The sequence below is a fragment of the Pongo abelii genome, chromosome 5 (genome assembly GCF_028885655.2).
Source record: "Pongo abelii isolate AG06213 chromosome 5, NHGRI_mPonAbe1-v2.0_pri, whole genome shotgun sequence".
In the NCBI taxonomy this organism is placed as follows: Eukaryota; Metazoa; Chordata; class Mammalia; order Primates; family Hominidae; genus Pongo; species Pongo abelii.
The window spans coordinates 35,358,557-35,379,910 of record NC_071990.2 but is presented as its reverse complement, the minus strand read 5'-3'; the positions used below and the strand labels follow the sequence as shown (position 1 = coordinate 35,379,910).

The 21,354-nt window shown below is 39.8% G+C and overlaps 1 long non-coding RNA gene across 1 annotated transcript; it reads right to left on the bottom strand.

Moving 5' to 3' along the window:
- Positions 1–22: 22 nt before the first annotated feature.
- Positions 23–20,898, bottom strand: LOC129060217 (uncharacterized). The gene is made up of 3 exons (XR_008526757.2): positions 19,909–20,898; positions 10,418–10,519; positions 23–600 (listed from the first exon to the last, which is right to left on the bottom strand). It is a non-coding gene; the product is annotated as an uncharacterized LOC129060217 (long non-coding RNA).
- Between the last annotated feature and the right edge of the window lie 456 nt (positions 20,899–21,354).

The window sequence follows — 21,354 nt, the reverse complement described above, 5'->3', positions numbered from 1 at the left end:
ATAAGGGTTTCTTTTGGAAGCCTTTGTTTTGTCCAGTTCACCTCAGGAGAGGACATGGTTTTAGGGAAGTTAGTTCATTTGTAGAACCAAATTTCCCTAAAGGTTTCAAAGAATGCAACAAGAAGTCAAGGGATATTAAGAGCCTCAGTTTCCTCTTCCGTTGCATGGTCTGAAGCAGTATGCAAACCCGGGGCTGGATGAAAATGGATATTGGCTACAAGCAAGCATTCTGTTGAGGACAAGTTCAGAGTTCATGGGACCTCTCTCTCAAGTTATCCAGAGTTCAGACTTGGACAGTTAGGTCTGTGACTCACTTGTATCAAGTTTATTCTGGTCCTGTTCTCTAGCCCAGTAAGTCTCCTTTCCCTCATCTCTAAGCTTAGAACACCCAGTTCTTCCAGGCAGAGGTGATGTGGGCATTCAGAGGTGGAGCAGCCTCCATCCTTCTGGCTTCTCCATTCTCGGCAGTTGTGGTTGTAAGCTCTTGTTGGCATCACAAATGAGACACGTTCTAGGAAGGATTTGGGCTTGTCTCCTGAGATTGTAGAGACCAACTCATTTTCAGGCTGACTGCAGCAGAGCAGCTCCAACCTAGTATGGCTGAAATGAAGAAAATGTTCATTTCAGATTTAGAAAATGGAAATTCAATTATGTGTTCTCAAGGCAAGGTGAAGAAAAACAATGTTCTCATCATTTTAGGTGATGGAAGTTGCTGAGTGTTAACACACCTAATCTAGGAAGAACAACAGAAGGGGGATTTGAGTTCCATTAGGCCCAGAGTTTCCTTCTAATTGATTTCCTTTTTTAGAGGGTAGATCCTAGGTAGGTGACAGAGCTAGATCAACACAATGTGACTTTTACTATGACTAGAAAAGCTGGAGGGCCTGGATCATTCACATTTTTCCAGTCTTATAACTAGACAGCTTCAGGATGGGGAAGCCCAGATAAAGTGGTATGTTTAATAAACGGTGAGGCTTGCCCAGTTGGATTCTCTGATTTGCAACTATTAATTTGAATTTTTAAAAAATCCACGTTTTGGAAACCTAATTATTTTAGAGGTAAAAGTACTCTGAAGGGATTCCTGGGAAGAAGATTGTCCGGTTGGCAGCTGCAGACCCTGGACTGACAATAGAACCTCGCTTTGTACTTTACAATTAAAATAGGGACTCATCAGTACATTAGAAAATTTGAATTTATTTTCTTATGCTTTCTCATGGAGGAGACAGGGATCTTGTCCCTAAACAAGGAAAGATAGCTCCATTCAATCCTGCCCACTGGTTTGAGGGAATTTAAAAAAATGTATATTTGTATTTTAAATTGTGGAGAAAATACATGTATATGAAAGCTATTAGTGACATTGAGTACATTCAGAATGTTGTACAGCCATCACGACTAACTAGTTCTAGAACATTTTCATCACCACCAAAGGAAATCCCATTCCAGCAACGAGTCACTGCCCATTTTCCCCCCTTCCCTTGCCCCTGGCAACCACTAATCTTTCTGTCTCAATGGGCTTTCTGACTCTGAATATTTCCTATAAATGGAATCATGTAGCTTTTTGTGACTGGCTTCTTTCACTCATTTTTCGACATTCATTTGTGTTCTAGCATGTATTGGTAGTTCATTCTTTTTATGGTTAAGTAATATACTGTCACATGAATATACCACATTTTGCTTATCCACTCATCAGTCCATGGGTATAACTTCAGCCCTCAACTAGCTGAGAAGCCAGCAAGCCCTTAGTTTTCTCTTCTCTGGCTATGTGTACCTTTCAACATATAGAGCTGAGCATTTTGGCTTTTGTAAACAATGCTACAGTGAACACTTGGCGTTATTTACAAAACTCATATATAAGTTTTTGTTTGAACACCTGTCTTCTATGTTTTTGAGTGTCTACCCATATATCCAGGAATAGAATTGCTGAGTTCTATGGTAATCCCTGCTTAATTTATTGAGAAACTACCATTTTCAGTTAGTATTTATATATAGTATAAGGAACAGGTCCAACTTTATTCTTCTGTATGTGGACATCCAGTTTTCCTAGCATTATTTGTTGAAGAGACTGTCCTATTCCCATTGATGAATGGTCTTGGTCTTTGACTGTTGTCAAAAATCGATTGACCATATATGCAAGGGTTTATTTCTGGACTCTATGCCATTCATCTATATGTTTATCCTTATGCCAGTAACACATTGTTTTGATTACTGTAAGCTTTGTAAGTTTTGAAATTAGGAAGTATAAGTTCTCCAGCTTGGTTGTTTTTCAAGATTATGTGGCTATCCCTTCCATTTCCATATGAATTTTAGGATCAATTTCTGTAAAACAGGAAGTTGGAATTTTTGATAAGGAGATATATATATATAAATTTGGGGAGTATTGCTATCTTGTCTTCCCATCCATGAACACAGAATGTCTTTTCCTTTTGTTAGGTCTTTAATTCCTTTCAGCAACCTTTTATAGTTTTCAGTGTACAAGCCCTTCACTTCCTTGGTTAAATTTATTCTTAAGTATTTTATTCATTTGGATGTAATTGTTAATAGAATTGTTCTCTTAATTTCCTTTTCGTATTGTGCATTGGCAGTGTATAGAAGTAAAACCAATTTGTTTGTTGATCTTGTACCTTGCAACTTCACTGAGTTTATTATATTGAATACTCTTTGTGAATTCTTTAGTATTTTCTACATATGAGATCATGTCATCTGAGAATAGGAATAGTTTTGCATCGTTTTTTTCCTAATTCTGATCCCTTTTATTTATTTTTCTTGCCTAATTTCTCTGGCTAGAACTTCCAGTACAATGTCTAATAGCAGTGATAAAAGCACTTGTCTTGCATCCTGATCTTAGGGGGAAGGCTTTCAGTCATTCACCATTAAGTATACAGTTAGCTGTGGAGTTTTCATAAATACCTTTTATCGTGTTGAGGAAGTTGTTTTCTATCTAGTTTGCTCACAATTTTTTTTAAATCATGAAATGGTATTGAGTTTTTTGTTTGATTTTTTTTTTTTTTTTTTTGTAGATAGGGTCTCGCTCTGTCACCCAGGCTGGAGTGCAGTGGGGCGATCAAGGCTTACTGTAGCCTTGACCTCCTGGCCTCAAGTGATCCTCCTGCCACAGCCTTTTTAGTAGCTAGGACTGCAGGCATGTGCCATCATGCCTGGCTAATTTTTGTATTTTTTGTAGAGATGAGGTCTCACTATGTGGCCCACACTGGTCTCAAACTCCTGGGCCCAAAAGATCCTCCCATCTTGGCCTCCTAAAGTGTTGAGATTACAGGCATGAGCCACCACATTTTGCCTTGGATTTTGTCAAATGCTTTTTCTGCATCGATTGAGATAATCATATGCTTTTCTTCCTTCAGTCCATTAATGATATGTTGTTTGATTTTCTTTTTTTTTTTTTTTTTTTTAAGACGGGGTCTCACTCTATTGCCCAGGCTGGAGTGTAGTGGCACGATCTCGGCTCACTGCAAACTCCGCCTCCCAGGTTCATGCCATTCTCCTGCCTCAGCCTCCCAAGTAGCTGGGAATACAGGCACCCACCACCATGCCCAGCTAATTTCTTTTTGTATTTTTAGTAGAGACGGGGTTTCACCGTGTTAGCCAGGATGATCTCGATCTCCTGACCTCGTGATCTACCTGCCTCGGCCTCCCAAAGTGCTGGGATTACAGGCGTAAGCCACCACACCCGGCCTTGATTTTTCTTATATTGAATCAATACTGCATTCGTGGGATAAGTCCCATTTGATCATGGTGCATAATCCTTTTAATATGCTGTTGGATTCAATTTGCCAGTGCTTTGTGGAGGATTTTTGCATCTGTATTCATAAGAGATATTGGTCTGTAGTTTTCTTGTGGTGTCTTTGTCTGGCTTTGGAATCAAAGTAATGCTGGCCTCTTCTATTTTTTGGGGGAGGAAGAGTTTGAGAAGGATTGGTGTCAATTCTTTAAATGAGTGGTAGAATTCACCAGTGAAGCCATGTAGTACTGGACTTTTCTTTGTTGGGAAGTTTTGATTACCAAACTCTTTACTTGTATTTAGATTCTCTTTTTCTTTCTGAATCCATTTTGGTAATTGATATGCCTAGGATTTTGTCTATTTTATCTAGGTTATCTAATTTTTTACATATGGATTGTTCATAGTATACTCTTATAATCCTTTTTGTTTTTGTAAAGTTGGTAGTAATTTCCCCACTCTTATTTCTGATTTTAATTATGTATATGTTCTCTTTTTTTTTTTTTGAGATGGAGTCTCATTCTGTCACCCAGGCTGAAGTGCAGTGGCATGATCTTGGCTCACTGCAATCTCCACCTCACCTCCTGGGTTCAAGCGATTCTCGTGCCTCAGCTTCCCGAGTAGCTGGGATTACAGGTGCCTGCCACCACCCCCAACTAGTTTTTGTATTTTTAGTAGAGACGGGGTTTCACTATGTTGGCCAGGCTGGTCTTGAAGTCCTGGCTGCAAGTGATCTGCCTGCCTTGGCCTCCCAAAGTGCTGAGATTACAGGCATGAGCCACCACACCCAGCTGTCGTTTTGTTTTATTTTGTTTTTTGTTTTTTGGGGTTTTTTTTTGTTTTTTAGATGGAGTTTCACTCTTGTTGCACAGGCTGGAGTGCAGTGGCACAATCTTGGCTCACTGCAACCTCCACCTCCCAGGTTCTCAGCCTCCCGAGTAGCTGGGACTACAGGCGCATGCCACCATGCCTGGCTAATTTTTTTATTTTTAGTGGAGACAAGGTTGCACCATGTTGGTCATGTTGGTCTCGAACTCCTGACCTCAGATGATCCACCCACCTCATCTCCCAAAGTACTGCGATTACAGGCATAAGCCACTGTGCCCAGCCTCCAGCCTGATGGTTAATGAGTAAAAACTATCACTTCCTAGCAGGCCCAAGAACCTTAAGACTATAGGTAAAATCTAAAATCTGCCTTGATTTGGCTTCTTAGCCTCAAAAGGTTTCTAAATCTGAAATTCCTGTGTGATCAATGTAGATCTTTTATCAGCATTGCATAGTTTTTAACACACAAGTTTAGTATATATGTTGTTAGATTTACACATATGGATTTCATTTTTTGAGTGATTGCAAATGGTGTTTATTTTTTAATATTAAGCTTTGTTGAAGTAAAATGGATACACAAATTCTGCCCATATTTAATGGATACATCTTGATGAGTTTGGACATATGCATAGACCCATGATACCTTCACCACAAAGTACCAAACATATCCATCACTTCCAAAAACTTCCATGTGTTTTTTTGTTTTGTTTTGCTTTTTGCTAAGAACATTTAAGTTTTAGCCTCTTAACATAAAGTGCACAATACCATATTATTAACTGTAGGTACTTTGTTATACAGCGGATCTCTAGAACTTACTAATTTTGCATAACTGAAACTTTACATCTATTGGATAATTCCCCATTTTCTTCTCCCCTCAGCCCCTGGCAACCACCACCTTACTCTCTGCTTTTATGAGTTTGGTTATTTTAGATACCTCATATAAGTGTAATCATGTCATATTTATCCTTAATGGTTTTTTATTTTAAATCATATTTCCACATATTCATTGCTAGTATAGAAATACAATTGCTTTTTATATGTTTATCATGTATCCTATGACCTTGCTTAACTAATTTATTCTAGTTTTTCTGTAGTATTTTTTTTGGAATTTTCTGCATAGATGGTCATATAAGCTGCAAATAGAGACCGTTTTCCTTCTTTCTGATATGAATGTCTTTTATTTCTTTTTCTTGCCTTATTGCACTGGCTAGAACTGCCAGCACTTTGTTTAATAAGACTGGTGAGAGTAGACATCCTTTCCCTGTTCCCAGTCTTAGGAGGAAAAACACTGAGTCTTTCACCATTAAATATAATGTTAGCTGCAGGTTTTCTGTAGATGCTCTTTATCAAGTTGAGGAAGTTCCTGTCTGAATTAGTATTGTATTGCTATTATAACAATATACCACAAATTTAGTGCTTTAAGATAATGCAAATTTATTCTTTTATAGTTCTGGATGTGAGAAGTCTGAAATATGTTTCATGGGCTAAAATTAATATACAGAGCTGAATTCCTTCTTGGGGCTCTAGGGATGGACATAATTGTTTCCTTTGGCTTCTGTAACAAATCGTCACAAGTTAGGTAGCTTAAAACAACAGTAATGTATTATTTCACAGTTCTAGAGGCCATAAATCAGCTTCATCAGGCTAAAATCAAGGTGTTAGCAGGACCATATGTCCACTGGATGCTCTAGGGAAGAATCTGTTTCTTGCCCCTTCCAGCTTCTGGTAGCTGCTGACATTCCTTGACATGTGGCCCCATTATGCCAATCTTTGCCTCCATGGTTATGTGGAAATCATATGGTTCTTTTCTGGGTATACCAAATCTCCCTCTGCCTCTTATAAGAATATTTGCAATTGTATTTAGGGCACACCTTATTCCTTGGCTTGTAGCCCTTTCCTCCATGTTCAAAGCACATCACTACAACCTTTGCTGTCATCATCACTTCTCTCTTTTAGTAGCCCTTGTGACTACATCAGGGTCTTCCAGATAATCCAGGGCAAACCCTCCATCTCAAGATCTTTGATTTAATCACATCTGCAAAGTACCATTTCATATAAGGTAACATATTCACAGGTTCTGTTCATTAGGATGTGGATACATTTGGGGAGCTATTGTTCATCCTCTGTTTCCATTTTTCTGAGAGTTTTTATCGAATAGGTGTTGAATTTTGTCAAACTTTTTTCTGCCTCAATTGATATATTTGTATTCTTCTTTAGTTTATTAGACTATTTGTTGGATTACATTGATTGAGCTTCAAATAGTGACCAGTCTTACAGCCCTGGAATAAACTCTACTTGGTCATGATGTATAATCCTGCACACATACACACGCACACACACACACACACGCACACACGCACACACACAAATTCTATTTGCCAATATTTTGTTAAGGATTTTTTTGGTGCCTATATACTTCAGGGGTGTTGGTTTGTAATTTTCTTTTTTCTATTTCCTTTGTCTGGTTTTGGTGTCAGGGTTATGTCAACTTCATAGAATAAATGAATCAGGAAGCATTCCCTTCTGTTTTCCAAAACAGATTGCATGGAATTGGTTTTAATTCTTTAAACATTTGATAGAATTCTCTGGTGAAATTACCTCAACTTAGAGATTTGGTTTTTTTAAAATTATGGATTCAGGCCAGCATGGAAGCTCATGCCTGTAATCTCAGCACTTTGGGAGGCCAAGGCAGGAGGATCATTTGAGCCCAGGAGTTTGAGACCAGCCTGTGCAACACAGTGAGACCTGTTTTTACAAAAAATTTAAAAATTGGCTGGGTATGGTGGTGCATGCCTGTGGTCCTAGCTATCCAGGAGGCTGAGATAGGAGGGTAGCTTGAGCCCGGGAGGTCGAGGCTGCAGTGCCTGGGCGACAGAGAACCTGTCTCAAAATATAAAATAAGATAAAAAATAGAATTATAGATTCAACACTTATAAGGCTTGAATGATCTGTTTCACACTGGTTGAGTTGTGACAGTATGTTTTTTGAGGAATTGGTCCATCTGGTCTAAGTTGTCCCATTTATATATGAAGAACTCTGCATAGTATTCTCTAATTATTATTTTGATGTTTGCAGGGTCAATAGTGATAGCCCATTTGATTTTGATATTGGTCATCTATATTTTCTCTCTTTTTTTGGGTCAGTTTGGCTATAGGTTTCTAAATTTTATTGATATTTACATATATATAAAACCAGCTCTTGGCTGGGCGCGGTGGCTTATGCCTGTAATCCCAGCACTTTGGGAGGCAGAGGCAGGTGGATCACGAGGTCAGGAGTTCAAGACTAGCCTGACCAACGTGGTGAAAGCCCGTCTCTACTAAAAGTACAAAAAAAAATAATAATTAGTCGGGCGTGCGTGGTGGCATGCGCCTGTAATCCCAGCTACTCAGGAGGCTGAGGCAGGAGAATTGCTTCAGCCTGGGAGGCAGAGGTTGCAGTGAGCCGAGATTGCACCACTGCACTCCAGCCTGGGTGACAGAGTAAGACTCTGTCTCAAAAAAATAAATAAATAAATAAAAGACAACAAAAAAACAGCTATTTGTTTGATTGTTGTCTTTTTTTTTTTTTTTTTTTTTTTTTTTTTGAGATAGAGTCTTGCCCTGTCACCCCAGGCTGGAGTGCAGTGGCATGATCTTGGCTCACTGCAACCTCCACCTCAGCAAGCAATTCTCCTGCCTCAGCCTCCTGAGTAGCTGGGATTACAGGTGTGCACCACTATGCCCAGCTAATTTTTGTATTTTTAGTAGAGATGGGGTTTCACCATGTTGGCCAGGCTGGTCTCAAACTCCTGACCTCAAGTGATCTGCCCACCTCAGCCTCCCAAAGTGCTGGGATTACAGGTGGCAGCCACCACACCTGGCTTATTGATTTTTTTCTGTTGTTTTCTGTTTTCTGTTTTCTATTTCATTGATTTATGATTTTATCTTTATTTTTCCTTCCTTCTGCTTGTTTTGAATTTATTTTTATTCGCACTTCTTTTTCAAGATTCTGGGGAGAGAAGCTTAGATTATTGATTTGAGGCTTTTTCTCTTTTCTAATGTTTGCATTTTAGTGCTATAAATGTCCCTCTCAGTGCTGCTTTGCCTTGTCCTACAAATTTTGGAATATTTTATTTTCATTCATTTTAATGTATATTTTTATTTCCCGTGAGATTGGCTCTTTGACCCACGGATTATTTAGAAGTGTGTTGTTTATTTCCAAGTGTTTAGAGAATTTTCTATCTTAATTGCTATTGATTTCTACTTTGACCCTACTGTGGTCGAAGAACAAACTGTATATTATTTTAATTCTTTTTTTTTTTTTTTTGAGATGGAGTCTTGCTCTATTGCTCAGGCTGGAGTACAGTGGCACGATCTCGGCTCACTGCAACCTCTGCCTCCCAGGTTCAAGTGATTCTCCTGCCTCAGCCTCCTGAGTAGCTGGGCACACCCAGCTTTTTTTTTTTTTTTTTTGTATTTTTAGTAGAGATAGGGTTTCACCATGTTGGCCAAGCTGCTCTCGAACTCCTGACCTCAAATGATCCACCCACCTTGGCCTCCCAAAGTTCTGGGATTACAGGTGTGAGCCACCACACCTGGCCAGTGTATGATTTTAATTCTTCTAAATTTGTAGAGGTTAGTTTTATGGCCCAGGAAATGGCCTTAGTGTATGTTCCATGGGCACTTAAAATGACCATGTGTTCTGCTGTTGTTGGCTAGAGTGTTCTATAAATGTCAATGAGATCCTGTTGGTTGGTGGTGGTGTTGAAATTTTCTATCTCCTTGCTTATTTTCTGTCTAGTTGTTCTATTGATTGCTGAGAGAGGTGTGTTGACATCTTCAACTATGTTTGTTGTATTAGTCTGCTCAGGCTGCTGTAACAAAATACCACGAACTGGGTGGTTTTGACAACAGAAATGTATTTCTCACAATTCTGAGGGCTGCTAACTAACTCTCTGATGAAGGTCTGGCAGGGTCAGTTGCTGGTGAGGGTACTCTTCATAGCTTGCAGATGGTTGCTTTCTCCTATGTCAACACATGGCCTTTCTGTAATGCATGTGCATGTGTGTGAGGGGAAAGAGAGAAAACTCTTTCTCTTCTATAAGGCCACCAATCCTATCGGGTAAGGACCCTATCCTTATGACTTCATTTAACCTTAAGTATAGGGGATCTGTCAGAGTAGTGGCAAAAACTATAGGGAAAGGACGCAAACCTTCTGAAAGGTCGGAAGGTTCTGCAGAGCCCTGGGGGAGAATAGCTGAAGGCAGCTGTTATAGATAACCCTGAGTCAGAGGGCAAGGAGTAGGTACAAGGGAGTGGGGGGAGTTTGTCTTAAATAGGCTTGTTTACTTATGTTGACCAGGAACTGACCTTTTATCATCTGCGAGTGTTCCCTAAAAGGGGAACAATAAATGTTAATTATCTGCAGGTTGTGTTGGCTCCAGGTTTTTGGCATTGTGCCTGCACTGAATAAAAGCAAGCAGCTCTGGGGCTGGGTGTGGTGGCTCACGCCTGTAGTCCCAGCACTTTGGGAGGCCAAGGCAGGCAGATCATGAGGTCAGGAGATTGAGGTCATCCTGGCTAACACGGTGAAACCCCGTCTCTACCAAAAATACAAAAAAATTGGCCGGGTGTGGTGGTGCATGCCTGTAATCCCAGCTACTCGGGAGGCTGAGGTGGAAGAGTCACCTGAACCCGGGAGGCGGAGGTTGCAGTGACCCGAGATCATGTCATTGCATTCCAGCCCAGGAGACAGTGTGAGACTCTGTCTCAAAAAACAAAACAAAACAAAACAAAACAAAAAAGAGCAGCTCCAGCTTCTTGGGGCTGCTCTGTAGCCACTAGAGCCAAGCAGTCACCTAGCTGCTTTTACACTGCATACCTGTGTCTGAGGACTCATTTCATCTGTCGGCCAGAGTCTGTGGGACGGACCTGGCAGGTGGTGCCCCACGTGAGGAACGCTGCAATGGATCGCGACAGAACCCTTGAAAACAAAAGTGAAATGACCGCACAGTAAGTAATTGGTGCCTGCTGGGGATTTCCAAGTTTGAGGGGATTTTCAAGCTAGGGTTTCATCATGGGACAACAGTTATAAGCTCAACAGCAACAGTATATAAAAGTATTGAAACAGCTGCTTAAAGCAGAGCCTTGGTCTCGGAGGCCCAGTTAAGGGACCTAATACAAACTTGTTTTCCCAGAAGAAGGCACACTAGACCTAGAGCTCTGGGAACAAGTGGGAAGAAATCTTAAACGACATCATGTGCAAGGGCAATGGGTACCAGTAACATCTTTAACATTATGGGCCTTAGGGCTGTTTTGGCCCCGCTCTACACAGAAGAGCCTAGAAAGGAAAGGGAGGAAGAACCATCATCTACCTTACCACCTCCTCCTCCTCCCTCATTACCGGGTAAAGGTGCCACAGAGGAGACAGAGATTTTCCCTGAGCCCCCTCCCCCAATAAGTTGGAAAAAAGACAAGAGATACACTACAGTTATGGGACCCTGTCTTAGGCAAGTGGCATTAGAAGGGGAGCTCTTGGCCTGCCTGGTGATGCAAGATCAACAAGGCAATCAGGTACATGAACCCATTACTTTCAAGACTTACAAGGAAACAAGACAAAGCATTAGAGAAAATGGAGCTGCTAGCCCATTTATGAAAGGATTAATTGAGGCCATAGCAGGTAACTTCCATGTGACCCCATGGGACTTGTCAGTGCTAGCTAAAACAACTTTAGAGGCCAGTCAGTACATCCACTGGAGGGCAGAATATGATGAGTTGTGCGAACAACAAGCCAACCAGAATCAATTGGCCGGGCAAAACATAACGAGGCTGCTATGCTCCAGGAGAGCGGTCCCTGTGTCAATGTACATAACAATTACATTGTCCCCCAAGCATATGTACAAGTGTCCTTATGCGCCTGCGGGGCTTGGGACTGAATTCCGAAGGCAGAGTTCAACAGGGATCTTTTGTAAATGTTCGACAAGGGCCTCAGGAGCCATTTGTTGAATTTATCAATCGGTTAACCCAGGCAATTAAGAGACAAATTAGTCATGCCCAGGCCACTGATATCTTATTGTTGCAACTGGCTTATGAAAATGCTCATATAGAACAGCTGTCTTCAGCTATTCTCCCCCGGGGCTCTGCAAAACCTTCTGACCTTTCAGAAGGTTTGCATCCTTTCCCTATAGTTTTTCCCACCACTCTGACCGATCCCCCACACTTAATTACTTCCTAAAAACCTCATCTCCAAGTATAGTCATATTGGAGGTTAGGGATTCAACATATGAATTTGGGAGGGATACAGTTCAGTCCATGACATTTGTAGATTTGTTTACATTTCTCTTCTCAGTTCAGTCAGTTTTTCCTTCACATGTTTTGCAGCTCTTTTGTTTAGTGCATACACATTGAGGATTGCTATGTCTTCTTGATTCATTGACCCTTTTATCATTATATAATGCTCTTTGCCTCTTGTAGTTTTCTCTGCTGTGAAGTGTACTTTATGAAGCTGTTAATATAGTCACTCCTGGCTGGGCATGGTGTCTCACACCTGTAATCCCAACATTTGGGGAGGCCAAGGCTGGAGGATTGCTTGAGCCCAGGAATTTGAGGCTGCAGTGAGCTGTGATTGTGCCACTGCACTCTAGCCTGGGTGACAGAATGAGACCTTGTCTCCCCCAAAATAATAAAGTTCCTCTTGCTTTCCTTTGATTAGTGTTTGCATAATATATCTTTTTCTATCTTTTTACTTTCAACTTGCCTATATTGTTATTTGAGGTGAGTTTCTTATAGACATCATATAGTTGGTTCATGCTTTTTAATCTACTCTGTCAATCTCTTTATTTTTGAGACATGGTCTCACTCTGTTGCCTGGGCTGGAGTGCAGTGGTGCAACCTCAGCTCACTGGAACCTCTGCCTCCCAGGTTCAAGCGATTCTCATGCCTCAGCCTCCCCAGTAGTTGGGATTACAGGCACGCACCACCACGCCCAGCTAATTTTTATATACTTAGTAGAGATAGGGTTTCAACATGTTGGCCAGGCTGGCCTTGAACTCCTGACCTCAAGCAATCTGCCCACCTCAGCCTCCCAAAGTGCTAACATTACAGGCATGAGCCTCTGCACCCGGCCTAAATCTCTTTTAATTGGTGTTTTATACCATTTACATTTAATATAATTATGATATATTGGGGCTTAAGTGTGCCATTTTATATTATTTTCTAGTTATCCTGTTTTTTATTCTTTTGCCTGCCTCTCTGTGAGTTACCTGACCAATTTTTAAAAACCAATTTTGATTTACCTAGACTGTGTTTATCTCTTTGCATAACTTTTTAGTGGCTGTCTTAGATATTTATATACACACATAAAACTTGTCAAAGTCTATTGGTGTCACCATTTACCAATTGAGTAAAGCATAGAAGCCGTACCTCACTGTATGTCCCTTTATATCATGTTACCCTCTCCACTTAAAATATAATTGTCTTAAATATTTCCTTTACATACATTTAGAACCACATTAGACAGTGTTATGATTTTTGCTTCAACCATCAAGCATAATTTAGAAAACTCAAGAGAAGGAGAGTCTAGTGTATTTACCCATATTTTTGCTTGAATGTTCATTCATCCTTCCTGATGTTCCAAGTTTCCTTTTATCATTTCCATTCCTTCTTTTTCACCACTGGGCATGGTGGCTCACGCCTGTAATCCCAGCACTTTGGGAGGCTGAGGTGGGTGGATCACTTGAGGTCAGGAGCTCGAGACCAGCCTGGCCAACATGGTGAAACCCTGTCTCTACTAATAATACAAAAATTAGCTGGGCGTGGTGGCGTGTGCCGGTAGTTCCAGCTACTCAGGAGGCTAAGGCACAAGAATCACTTGAACCCAGGAGGTAGAGGTTGCAGTGACCGAAGATCACGCCACTTCACTCCAGCCTGGGCAACAGAGTGAAACTGTCTCTCTCTCTCTCAAAAAAAAAAAAAAAAAAAAAAAAAAACCCAAAATTTTTTTCACCAATGTTTTAGGGTAGATCTGCTCCTGACAAAGTTCCTTAGCTTTCCTTCATCTGCGAATGTCTTGATTCCCCTTCCTTCCTAAAGAATATTTTTGCAGGCTATAGGCTTTTTCTTTCAGCACCTGAAAAATATTGTGCTAATTTCTTCTGGCCTCCACGGTTTCTGAGGAGAAATCCAGTCATTCAAATTGCTTTTCCCATATAGGTAAGGTGTCATTTTTCTCTAGCTGCTTCCATGAATTGTTTTTTTTGTCTTTCATTTTCAGAAATTTAATTTTGAGGTATCTTGATGTGAATTTCTTTGGGTTGTCAACCTAAATAATAGAGAGAGGTGCTCTAAAAGAAAATGATATTCATTCAGGAATAGGGCATTACAATGAAAATATGCACGTGATAGTAAACTACGTGCATATTAAAGGAAGAAAAAGGTTTCTAAAGAAGAAAATGAGGATTATAAAATCCTTTTAAGATAATTATCCTAGCCAGGTGTGGTGGCTCATGCTTGTAATCCCTGCACTTTGGGAGGCTGAGGCAAAAGGATCACTTGAGTCCAGGAGTTCTAGACCACCCTGGACAATGTGGTGAGAACCCATCTCTACAAAAATAAAAATAAATTAGTAGGGCATGGTAGCATGTACCTGTACTCCTAGTTACTTGGGAGACTAAGGTGGGAGGATTGCTTGAGCCCAGGAGTTTGAGGTTGCAGTGAGATATGATCACAACATTGCACTCCAGACTGGAGACAGGGAAAGACCCTGTCTCAAAAGGAAAAGAAATAAAAAATAAATAATTATCCTTGGCTACAAGGGTCAATAACAAGGGTGTGCCAATTCAAGGTTGGACAGTCAGTTGTTGAGCAGATGTCCTCACAGAAGTATTTTTTGTGTGGTTGTGATGGCTTTTGTGTAACGTGGTTTTTGCAGTCTTTTGTGATAGTTTTTGTTATCAGGTATTTATGTATGACCCTTCTCTTCATGGCCTACCTTGGCTCTATTTTTCAGAGTTTTTTTTTTTTAAAACATAAGTGACTCCATTTTAATTCTGATAACTTTCACATTTCTCCCTTTTGATCAAATTCTTTCTCTAAAAGCATCAGTGATCAATCACTCTGTAGTTAGATTTTGATGTCCCTCAGTGCCAGGATGAACCTGTCCCAGGTTACTGGTCTGGTTCTACATTAGAAGGAGTTTTGGCAAGTAGGAGTCAGTGTCAAAACCTTTTTAGCCACATTTAAGCAACAAGGGAGGTTCGAGGGAGTGGCTCTCAGATTAAGTCTACCTGGAGTCCATTATTAAGTTCAATTTGTCTGTTCCTGTAGTCTTGCTATCATCTCAAAGTGCTGGACCAGCATTTCTGGTTAGAAGCATATTATGTTAGGAGTTGTACTTCTGCAAAAATTTGACAAGTAACATAACAGATACACAGTTTAAAAAGGGAAAATACGAAGTAAAATTCATAGTAATGACAATCTCAGTTTGCATAATGGTTTTGAGCCATGAACCCAGGCTTAAAAAGGCAACCAGTTGTGTAAATCAAATGACCATTATCCTGTCAAGTGAAAATGGCAGGCAGTAAGAGGGTAAGCGTCTCATGATACTGAATTTTATGGAAAAGCTGTCTATAATGTGAGAACGTCAACTTCTCATCTCAGTTTGTAGTTTGAATGTCTTTGGTTATGGCATCAGGTGGTTTGCTGAACTTCTTTTGTGGCCTATAAATCTGGCATGACATTTGTTCCTTAAAATTAATCTAGTTTCAGCTCATAGGGCTTTAAGAATAGAATGGTAGAGTAGCTGGAAGAATTTTTAATAATTAATATTTTAATTCCATGGAAGAAAGTTAGATTGGAAGAATAAGGAAGAATTTAGGTTTAGGATCTAGTCTAGATTATAGGTAGAAAATAAGAACTTGAAAACAATGCATAGAGCTAGAATCTAACAACAGGTATGTTATAGCATTTTTTTTTTCTTTTTTTTCTTTTGAGATGGAGTCTTGCTTTGTTGCCCAGGCGGAAGTGCAGTGGCGCGATCTTGGCTCACTGCAACCTCCGCCTCCAGAAGAAGCAATTCTTCTGCCTTAGCCTCCCGAGTAGCTGGGACTACAGGTGACCGCCACCACGCCCAGCTAATTTTTTTTTTTTTTTTTTTTTTTGAGACAGAGTTTTGCTCTTTTTCCCAGGCTGAAGTGCAGTGGTGCGATCTCTGCTCACTGCACCCTCCGCCTTCTGGTTTCAAGCAACTCTCCTGCTTCAGCATCCCGAGTAGCTGGGATTACAGGCACCAGCCACCACACCAGGGTAATTTTTGTATTTTTAGTAGAGATGAGGTTTCACCATGTTGGCCAGGCTGGTCTCGAACTCCTGACCTCGTGATCCTCCCACCTTGGCCTCCCAAAGTGCTGGGATAACAGGTGTAAGCCACCTCACCTGGACAATTTTTTGTATTTTTTAGTAGAGACAGGGTTTCACCATGTTAGCCAGGATGGTCTAGATCTCCTGACCTCGTGATCTGCCCGCCTCGGCCTCCCAAAGTGTTGGGATTACAGGCGTGAGCCACCACCCCTGGCCTTTTCTTTTTTGAGACAGGATCTTACTTTGTCACCCAGGCTGGAGTGCAGTGGTGCGATCATAGCTCACTGCAGCCTCGGCCACCTGGGCTCAGGTAATCCTCCCACCTCTGCCTCCTGAATAGCTGGGACTACAGGCATGCACCACCACACCCAACTAATTTTTTGTATTTTTGTAGAGATGAGGTTTTGCCATGTTGCCCAGACTGGTCTTGAACTCCTGGGCTCAAGCAATCCACCTGCCTCAGCCTCCCAAAGCGCTGAATTACAAGCATGAGCCACAGTGCCTGGCTATAGCATTTCTTTAGAAACTTCACTTTTTCTTTCTACATTGATCACATAGGAATTTCAGATTTAGAAACCTTTTGAGGCTAAGAAGCCAAATCAAGGCAGATTTTAGATTTTACCTATAGTCTTAAGGTTCTTGGGCCTGCTAGAAAGTGACAATTTTTACTCATTAACTATCAGGCTGGAGGCCGGGCACAGTGGCTCATGCCTGTAATCCCAGCACTTTGGGAGCCGAGGTGGGTGGATCACCTGAGGTCAGGAGTTCGAGACCAGCCTGACCAACATGGCGAAACCCCGTCTCCACTAAAAATACAAAAATTAGCTGGGCCTGGTGGCGCATGCCTGTAATGCCAGCTACTCAGGAGGTTGAGGCAGGAGAATTGCTTGAACCTGGGAGATGGAGGTTGTAGTGAACCGACACCACACCATTGCACTCCAGCCTGGACAACAAGAGTGAAACTCTGTCTCAAAAACAAAACGAAACTATCAGGCTGGGAACCCTTGAAGGGCATTCTGTGTTCTCAAATACGATGTTCCAGTCAAAGCCTTGGTAATATAACCAATATTTTCAATTGCACTTTATAAAAAAAGAGCAAATTTTTATTGAACTTATGCACATAACCATATTGTCATAAAAAAATAAGAATACTCCCAAGTCGTTTCTAAATTTTGGAGGGATCAAGTAGGGAAGAAAAGAAAATGCTTCCATGTTTCTTCACAAAAGTATATTTTACCAAACTCTTACAGATAGCTTAAGAGAAAAAATTTCCTTAAACTTGAAAATAAAACATTTAAGGAAAGAACCAATAATATTTTACATAAAAGTAACAAAAAAGGCCAGGTGCAGTGGCTCATACCTGTAATCCCAGCACTTTGGGAGGCTGAGGCAGGTGGATCACCCAAGGTCAGGAGTTTGAGACCAGCCTGACCAACATGGTGAAACCCCGTCTCTACTAAAAATACAAAAATTAGCTGGGCATGGTGGCATGTGCCTCTAATCCCAGCTACTTGGGAGGCTGAGCAGGAGAATCACTTGAACCCGGGAGGTGGAGGTTGCAGTGAGCTCAGATCACGCCACTGCGCTCCAGCCTGGTCAACAGAGCGGGACTCTTGGGGGAAAAAAAATAAAAAATGTAACCAAAACATTACCTTCATCAGTGTTACTTAATCTTATGTAATTAATTTTTTTCTGCTTGATCTTGATTAGCAGTTTCATGAATTCAAGTCTCTTCATTAGAGTTCTGAAAAAATTTTATTTAGTTTTGATTTTATAGTTATTAGTAACCTACACTTAAGAGTTTTGTTACAGTCTTTTCTGTGAATCTGATTGCAGATATCTTTAGAAAAAATCAAAACTGTTGATGACAGAGACTTAGAATAATCATGATTAAAAATTGGATGGAAATTGATTATAATCAGCAATTGACAAGGAAATTTGGCTATGTTCTGGCTTATGACATAATAACCAGATTTATGACTGATAAATTAGATTTCTAAGAGTTTTATACAATTTTGGAACATTCTTATCAATAACTTATCCATTCATGTAATTGAAAGAAGATCTTGCCTCACTTACTATTTGACAAGGTTTCCCAAATCATTTTCTAAATAATCCTAATTTTAGTAGCTTTAACATTCTTTTACCTTCTCTGGGGCCCAATTGGAAAATCCCAAAGTTAAATCTAGCTTAAAAATACTTAACTTAGAATTTTGATATTGGGGAAGCCCATCAAAGATGCCAAAAGATATAAAGCACTTGATGAAAACAGGATCATATGGCACAGTGAAATAATAGTCATGCGTTTAACCACAGTGATAATCAAGACTTCAGAAGAAATAGAGAAAATTATATGGATGTAAAAACAATCCTTTCAAAGCTCAGTTTTCCTAAGTAATTAAAAAAAAACCTACTAAAGACAGCATAGGAATTTATCTTGGTAAAACATAAAATCTTTAGATTTTATTTATTTTTATTTATTTTTTTTGAGACAGGGTCTCACTCTATCACCTAAGCTGGAGTACAGTGGCACAATTTTGGCTCACTGCAACCTCTGCCTCCTGGGCTCAAGTGATCCTCCCACCTTAGTTCCCTGAGTGGCTGGGACTACAGGTGTGCATCACCATGCCCAGGTAATTTTTGTAATTTTTTATACAGATGGGGTTTCGCCATGTCACCCAGGCTGGTTTCAAACTTCCAAGCTGAAGCGATCCACTCACCTTGGCCTCCCAAAGTGCTGGGATTACAGACGAGAGCCACTGCACCTGGCCCAAGATTCCTTCTCATACAAAATAATTCTTTTTAACTTTCTTTACCAAAAATACTCTTCATACCTATAACTTTCTTCATATCTCTCTCCCCTAGTTACCGGTTCCTTTCTACCTTGTTTCTAGCTCCTTTCTAAATTTACTTTTTGAAATTACCTTTAAATAATCTCAAAATTAGACAAAATTATTCTTTTTTTCTCAAAAAGAAAAAACCATTTTATAATTTTTAGAAACATGTTTCCCCATAACATAATTTTTAATGTGTACTAATGGGCCAAAATATATTTAATCTTTCTATAAAATGTAAGAAGCAGGAACAAAAATATTTATGTTCAGTCATTTGTTTCCGTTTTTATCTTATTTGGAAATGACCCAGACATTTAATGAACATCTATCATTTAATTGAGCACAATTTTAGATTTCCAATTAGCCAGGTGTGGTGGCACACATCTGTAATCCCAGCTATTTGGGAGGCTGAGGCAGGAGGATTGCTTGAGCCCAGGAGTTTGTGAACAGCCTGGCTACATAGTAAGATGCCACATTAAATAAAAAATAAAAATAAAAACACTTTAAAAGATTTCAAATTACATGAAAAGTTCATTTATAAATGTTTTTTCTCTTTATATTTACATGATGTATTTATTTTTAACAGTTTACCTAGATTACTTATGAAAACGGAGATACTAGACAAAGCTTGTCATCATTTCAAGTTATTTCTCTGTTAACCATTTTTATAGCCTCTGAATATCAAGTGTTCACCTAAGAAATTTAAAGTTAAATATATGGGTATTTTGTTGATAACACAGGAGATACAGCTGATTTTATGAAACCAACAATATTAAATTAGCCTTATTTACCAAAGGATTACACAAAGATTATTCTGTTTTTAAGCTGAATTTATAGTTTAACAGAGACCAGCATGCAGCCAAAAATGCATTCCGATTATTTTGAAGACATTTCTATTTTTATGTTACCAATAATTTAAAAACCAGCTTATTTATTAAAGATTTACTTCTAAAAGGCATTTGGGTTAATTACTATATATTTTCTATGAGTGCTCATTTATCTAAGCTAATCTGAATAGAATTCCCTCAGGGATTTCTGGCTGATTATGTCAGACTTTACCATGTAGACACAACATATGTGATGCATGTGCTTATGCATAAATACACCAGATGCTCACATATGCACACAAATCTTATAGCTTTTTCATTTTAAATTTAGTCAGGAGAGAGTAATACAAACTCACCAGTTTATAAAAGATGGTTGGATCCAACTTTCACTTCTGACAAAATGGGACCTGTTCACATGGCTAAATTTTGCTCCAATAACTAATCCAGTGAAAGCTGTGGAACAAAATTTTCGTAAACAGTTTAGCTTTTTAAAATCTCTTTCATCCTTTTCCTTTTTTCTGTTTCAAAGAGTTTGGGGGTAACTCTTCAATGTTTACATTTTAACTAAGACCGACTGAATTGTATAAGAAAAACAAAGTCTCTAAGTGGCCTTGAATTAGCAAATTTATCTTTTGTTTGCTGGTCTGGTTTACTTGAATAATCAATGTGGATGGGCAAGCATTTTGGCTGTGTGTGTGTGTGTGTGTGTATGTGTATGTGTGTGTGTGTTTTTTTTTTTTCTTTTTTGGCTTTTTCTGGCGCCTTGTGTCAGACTTAAGCAATTTTTATGTTGGACAGAGAAACCTTATATTATTGCTCTGAGCTCACGATTTTCACCTGTTTGGTCTAGAAGCCCAACTTTTTTTTTTTTTTTTGAGACGGAGTCTGGCTGTATCACCCAGGCTGGAGTGCAATGGCATGATCTCAGCTCACTGTAACCTCTGCCTCCTGGGTTTAAGCGATTCTCCCGCCTCAGCCTCCCAAGTAGCTGGGATTACAGGTGCCTGCCACCATGCCCGGTTAATTTCTGTATTTTTAGTAGAGATAGGGTTTCACCATGTTGGCCAGGTTGGTCTCAAACTCCTGACCTCAGGTGATCTGTCTGCCTCGGCCTCCCAAAGTGCTGGGATTACAGGTGTGAGTCACCGAACCTGGCCCTGAGAACCTAACTTTTATAAGCATTTACCTAGTTCTTTTTCTTTTAGACTATTAATCCTTCAATTAACTGTTCTATCACCTTAAGCAGTTGTTAGACAAACCTAAATTTACATTTACAAAAGGTGTCTAGGTTGTTGGCTGCTATGAAGCTGTTGTAATTTGTAAAGCCATTAATTTGAAAGACCTTTAAGACCAAAAAAAAAAAAAAAAAAATACTGGCTGGAATGCCATTAGGAGAGAGTGTTATCTCAACACCAGCAGAAAAGTTAGCAGATTCAAAGTAGAGATCTTAGAAGGATCCCTATGTTAACATTGTAGTTGGAGGGTTTGTGTGGTTTTTTTTTTCTTTTTTAGAGAGTTTGACTAATGATCATTGAGCTCTGAATTTTCCTTCATGTAATTTGCCCATCAGTTAAAAAATATGCATAAGAATGGGCCATATTATATAGCTGGCTGGAGCCTCAGAAAACCTGGCATGCCTTAGCGTTTGTGAATCCCATTCCATTTCTTATTAATCTCTCAAGAGCAAAGACAATCCTATAAATCCACCAGAGAATGTCAGGAGTCTGGACTGGTATTTTAGATCGTGGCAACTGCCTTCATGGCTTTTAATTAGTCATCCACTAGTGTCTGCCATTTGGAAT